Genomic DNA, 7,020 nt, shown 5'->3' with positions numbered 1-7,020 from the left:
ATACAGCACCTTCAACTGAAATACCCAGGTTCTCAGATTGAGAATAATTAGGGAAACAATTTGACACACGGCAAAGGAATAAGAACAGAGTGGGACAATGGCCCACTTGGGAGAAACATGGAGCCAAGGGAACCCACACCTCCAGCCAAGGGAAGTGGTATGGGAGAAATTGAGGCAACTAGGGTCTGGAGTGAATCTCCAGCAAATCGAAGCAGTCCTACAGAAGAGTGGCCAGACTGTTAAAAAGAAAAGTCAACAGAAAACAACAAAAACAATCACAAAAAAACCCCATCAAAAATCAGCAACCTTGAAGACCAAAGGTATATAAGCCCATAAATATGAGAAAGAACCAATGCAAAAACACTGAAAACTAAAAAAGCCAGAGTGCCTCTTTTCCTCCAAATCACCACAATACCTCTCTGGCAAGGGCTCAGAACCAGGCTGAGGCTGAGATGGCTGAAATGACAGAAGTAGGTTTCAGAAAGTGGGTAATACTGAACTTTCCCAAGCTAAAGGAACATGTAGTAACCCAATGCAAAGAAGCTAAGAATTATGATAAAACAATACAGGAGCTGAAAGCCAAAATGACCAGTTTAGAAAGGGCAATAACTGACCTGTTAGACCTGAAAAACATACTACAAGAATTCCACAATACAATCACAAGCATTAATGACAGAATAGACCAATTAGAGGAAAGATTTTCTGAGATTGAAGCCTATCTATCTTTCTGCAATAAGACAAGCAGACAAGAGTAGAGAAAAAAGAATGGAAAATAATAAAGAAAATGTCCAAGAAATATAAGATTATGTAAAGAGACTTAATGTAAGATTGAGTGAGGTGCCTGAAATAGATAGGGAGAATGGAACCAAGTTGGAAACGTACTTCAAGATATCATGCAGGAGAACTTCCCCCATTTATCAAGACAGGACAGTGGTCACGTTCAGAAAATGCAGAGAACCCCAGGAAGATACTCCATGAGAACATAATTCCCAAAACTCATAATCATCAGATTCACAAAGGTCTAAATGAAATAAAAAAAAATTAAGGACAACCAAAGAGAAAGGCCAGAACTCCTACAAAGTGAAGCCCATCAGACTAACAGTGGACATCTGAGTGAAAACTCTTCAAGCTAGAAGAGATTAATATTTAATATTCTTAAAGAAAAGAATTTTCAACACATAATTTTACACCCAGGCAAACTAACCTTCATAAGTGAAGGAGAAACAAGGTCCTTTTCGGACAAGGAAATACTGAGGGAATTCGTGACCACCAGACCTGCCTTACAAATCTCCTGAAGGAAGCAGTAAATATGGAAAGAAAAACCTATTACCAGCCACTTCAAAAGCACACTGAAGTACACAGATCAGTGGCACTATGAAGCAGCCACATAAACAAGTTTGAAAAATAACCTGCTAGCATCATGATGACAGGATCACCTCTACACATAACGATACTAATCTTAAATATAAATTAACTAAATGCCCCAATTGAAAGACACAGAGTGGCAAGAAGGACATTACATAATGGGAAAGGGTTCAATTCAATAAGAAGAATTAACTATCCTAAGTGCATATGCACCCAACGCAGGAGCACCCAGATTGTAAAGCAAGTTCTTAGAGACCTTCAAAGAGACTTAGACTTCCACACAATAAAAGTGAGACTTTAATACCCCATAGACAACATTAGACTGATTACCAAGACAGAAAATCACAAAGACATACGAGGCTTCAACTCAGCTTGGAATGAAGTGGACCTAAAAAATACATACAAAACTCTCTACCACAAAACAGCAGAATATATGTTCTTCTCATCACCACACAACACTTACTCTGAAATTGATCACATAATTGGAAGCAAAAGATTCCTCAGCAAATGCAACAGAACTAAAATTATGACAAACAGTCCCTCAGACCACAGCACAAATTAGAAATCAAGATTTAAAAATGTACTAAAAACGACACAATTACATGGAAACTGGACAACCTACTCCTGAATGACTCCTGGGCAAATAATAAAATTAAGGTGGAAATCAAGAAGTTCTTTGAAAGTAATGAGAACAAGCAGACAATGCATCAAAATCTCTGGGACGCAGTTAAAGCAGTGTTAAGAAGGAAATTTGTAGCACTAAATGCCCATAACAAAAAACTAGAAAGATCTCAAGTTAACAAGCTAACATTACAACTAAAAGAACTAGAGAAACAAGAGCAAACAAACCCCAAAGCTAGGAAAAAAAAAAAGACTTAACCAAGATTAGAGCTGAACTGAAAATGATAGAGACACAAAAAACACTTCAGAAAATTAATGAATCCAGGAGCTTTTTTTCTGAAAAAAACTAATAAAACAGATTGGCCACTATCTAGACTAATAAAGAAGAAAAGGAGGGTGAAGCCATTGCCCCACCCTGCTTTTCTTTCTTATCCATGTGTCAAGTTGTTTCCCTAATCATTTCCAATGCAATATTCTATATATTTCAGTTGAAAGTGCTGTATTCACTCTCCCCTTTCATTCCTGTCCATGAGAAGATTCAAATAAACACAATTAGGAATGATAAAGGTGATATCACCACTGAACCCACAGAAATACAAACAACCATCAGAGAATACTATCAACACTTCTATTTACATAAACTGGGAAGTCTAGAAGAAATGAGTAAGTTCCTGGACACATGCACCCTCTCAAGATTGAACAAGAATGAAACTGAATTTCTGAATACACCAGTAACTAGTTCTGAAATTGAGGCAGTAACAAATAACCTACCAGCCAAAAAAAAAAAAAAAAAAAAAAGCAACCCAGGGCCAGATGGATTCACAGCTGAATTCCACCAGAGGTACAAAGAGGAGCTGGTACCATGTCTACTGAAACTATTTCAAAATAATGAAAAGGAGGGACTCCTCCCTAACTCATTCATTGAGGTCAGTATCACTCTGATACCAAAACCTGGCAGAGATATGATGAACACAAAAACTTCAGGGCAATATCATTGATGAACACTGATGCAATAGTCCTCAACAAAATACTGGCAAACCAGATCCAGCAGCACATCAGAAAGCTTATCTACTACAATGAAGTAGGCGTCATCCCGGAGATGCCAGGTGTGTTAAATATATGCAAATCAATAAAGGTGATTCATCACATAAACAGAGGTAAAGACAAAAACCACATGATTATTTCAAAAGATGCAGAAAAGGCCTTTATTTATTTATTTATTTTCCATTTCCATAGGTTACTGGGTCACTGGCAGTGTTTAGTTACACTGCACTTAATTTGTAGTCTTTTATCCTTCACCCCATTCCCACTCTTTCCACCAGAGTCCCTAAAGTCCATTTTGACATTCTTATGCCTTTGCATTATCATAGCTTAGCTCCGACATACCAGTGAGAACATATGATGTTTGGTTTTCCATTCCAGATTTACTTCACTAAGAATAATAGTCTCCAGTCTCATCCAGGTCACTGTGAATGGCAGTAATTTATTCCTTTTCAAGGTTGAGTAGTATTCCATAGTATAACCACAGTTTCTTTATCCAATCATTGATTGATATCCATTTGGGTTGGTTCCATGGTTTTGCCATTCCAAATTGTGCTGCTTTAACATGTGTGTGCAAGTATCCTTTTTTCTTAAGGGGGATACCATTGCTTAATTTTAATTATCATTGAATAAAAGGCATTACGCTAAGAAGTGAAAAGAAATTCAATAGTTCCTCATGTCACTATGAAATAGGTATTATTGGCCTCATCCTCATTTTACAGAGCAGAAAATGGGAAAAGGAGATAAATTGATTTTTTGTAAGGTCAAAAGATAATTATATGAGCTTGAAGTTGAAGCCAGGTAGTCTACCTGAGTACATTTCCTTAGCTCATGCTATAATCCCTCTGCTATAGTGTGCTGCTTAACTGGCTCACTCATCTCTAACAAATTTTCAGATCAATCTTGGAATAAAATTCAGTTTTAGATAACAAATCAAGTAAAACCCATCAAACATTATTTTACCCTGTACTGTAAAGTTGAAGCACTTATTCTTCAATTTCTCTTTCTGCTTATCAAAAAAATCACTGGATAAACATTGAACAAAATCAAAACTGGTGAATAAAATTATTATTATTTTAAACAAATAACTTTTTTATTATTATACTTTAAGTTCTGGGACACATGCAGAGAACGTGCAGGTTTGTTACATAGGTATACCTGTGCCAAGGTGATTTGCTGCACCCATCAACCTGTCATCTATAGTAGGTATTTCTCCTAATACTATCTCTCCTCTAGCCTCCCCACCCCCTGACAGGCCCTGGTGTGTGTTGCCCCCACCCCTGCATCCATGTGTTCTCATTGTTCAACTTCCACTTATGAGTGAGAACATGGGGTGATTGGATTTCTGTTCCTGTGTTAGTTTGCTGGGAATAATGATTCCCAGCTTCATCCATGTCCCTGCAAAGAACATGAACTCATGTTTTTTATGGCTGCATAGCATTCCATGGTGTATATGTGCCACAGTTTCTTTATCCAGTCTATCCTTGATAGGCATTTGGATTGGTTTCAAGTCTTTGCTAATGTGAACAGTGCTGAAATAAACATATGTGTGCATGTATCTTTATAGTAGAATAGTTTATAATCCTTTGGGTATATACCCAGTAATGGGATTGCTGGGTCAAATAGTATTTCTGGTTCTAGATCCTTGAGGAATTGCCACACTGTCTTCTACAATGGTTGAACTAATTTACACTCCCACCAACATTGTAAGAGTTCCTATTTTTCCACATCCTCACCAGCATCTGTTGTTTCCTGACTTTTTAATGATCGCTATTCTAACTGGTGTGAGATGGTATCTCACTGTGGTTTTGCATTTCTCTGATGACCAGTGATGATGAGCTTTTTTTTGTATGTTTGTCAACTGCATAAATATCTTCTTTTGAGAAGTGTCTGTTCATATTCTTTGCCCAGTTTTTTATTTTTTTTTTCTTGTAAATGTGTTGAAGTTCTTTGTAGATTCTGGATATTAGCCCATTGTCAGATGGATAGATTGCAAAAATTTTTTTCCCATTCTATAGGTTGCCTGTTCACTGTGATGATAGTTTCTTTTGCTGTGCAGAAGCTCTTTAGTTAAATTAGATCCTAGTTATCAATTTTGGCTTTCGTTGCCATTGTTTTTGGTGTTTTAGTCATGAAGTCTTTGCCCATACGTATGTCCTGAATGGTATTGCCTAGATTTTCTTCTAGGGTTTTTATGGTTTTAGGTCTTGCATTTAAGTCCTTAATCCATCTTTTTGTATAAGGTATATACAGTTAATTTTTTGTATAAGGTGTAAGGGAGGGGTTCAGTTTCAGTTTTTGCCTTTGGCCAGACAGTTTTTTCAACACCATTTATTAAATAGGGAATCCTTTCCCCATTGCTTGTTTTTGTCAGGTTTGTCAAAGATCAGATGGCTGTAGATGTGTGGCATTATTTCTGAGGCTTCTATTCTGTTACGTTGGTCTATATATATATGTTTTGGTACCAGTACCATGCTGTTTTGGTTACTGTAGCCTCATAGTGTAGTTTGAAGTCAGGTAGTGTGATGCCTCCAGCTTTGTTATTTGTGCTTAGGATTGTCTTGGCTATACATGCCCTTTTTTGGTTCCATATGAAATTTAAAGTATTTTTTTTTCTATTTCTGTGAAGAGAGTCAGTGGTAGCTTGATGGGGATAGACTTGAATCTATAAATTACTTTGGGTAGTATGGCTATTTTCATGATATTGATTCTTCCTATCCATGAGCATGGAATATTTTTCCACTGTTTTTTGTCCTCTCTTATTTCCTTGAGCAGTGGCTCATAGTTCTCCTTAAAGAGCTCATTCACATACACTGTATGTTGTATTCATAGGTATTTTATTCTCTTTGTGGTAATTGTGAATGGGAGTTCACTCATGATTTGACTTTCTATTTGTCTATTATTAGTGTATAGAAATGCTGGTGATTTTTACACGATGATTTTGTATACTGAGACTTTGCTGAGGTTGCTTATCAGCTTAAGATTTTGGACTCAGACTATGGGGTTTTTAAAATACACATTCATGTCATCTGCAAATGGAGAAAGTTTGACTTCCTTTCTTCCTATTTGAATGCCTTTTATTTCTTTCTGTTGCCTGATTTCCCTGGCCAGAACTTCCAAAACTGTGTTGAATAGGAATGGTGAGAGAGGGCATCCTTCTCTTGTGCCAGTTTTCAAAGGGAATGCTTCCAGCTTTTGCCCATTCAGTATGATATTGGTTGTTGTTTTTTTTATAAATACTTTTATTATTTGAAATACGTTCCACCAATACTTAGTTTATTGAGAGTCTTTAGCATGAAAGGGTGTTGAATTGTATCAAAGGCCTTTTATGCCTCTATTGAGATAGTCATGTGGTTTTTGTCACTGGTTCTGTAATATGATGAATTATGTTTATTGATTTGCATATGCTGGACCAGCCTTGCATCCCAGGGATGAAGCTGATTTGATCGTGGTGCATAAGCTTCTTGATGTGCTGCTGGATTTGGTTGGCCAGTATTTTATTGATGATTTTTTCATTGATGTTCATCAGGGATATTGGCCTGAAATTTTCTTAGTTGTGTCTACGCCAGGTTTTGGTATCAGTATGATGCTGGCCTCATAAAATGAGTTAGGAAGGATTCTTTTTTTTTTTCTACAGTTTGGAATAGTTTCAGAAGGATTGTTACCAGCTCCTATTTGTACCTCTGGTAGAATTTGACTGTGAATCATCTGGTCCTGGGCTTTATTTTGGTTGGTAGGCTATTAATTACAGCCTCAATTTCAGAACTTGTTACTGCTCTATTCAGGGATTCGACTTCTTCCTGGTTTAGACTTCAGAGAGTGTATGTTTCTATATATTTATCCATTTCTTCTAGATTTTCTAGTTTATTTGCACAGAGGTGTTTACAATATTCTCTGATGGTAGTTTGTATTTCTGTGGGATAATTGGTGATATCACCTTTATCATTTTTTATTGTATCTGTTTGATTCTTCTCTCTTTTCTTCTTTATTAAA

This window comes from Colobus angolensis, unplaced genomic scaffold (genome assembly GCF_000951035.1).
Source record: "Colobus angolensis palliatus isolate OR3802 unplaced genomic scaffold, Cang.pa_1.0 Scaffold545, whole genome shotgun sequence".
NCBI classification, from domain to species: Eukaryota; Metazoa; Chordata; class Mammalia; order Primates; family Cercopithecidae; genus Colobus; species Colobus angolensis.
This window is presented reverse-complemented; position numbering follows the sequence as displayed.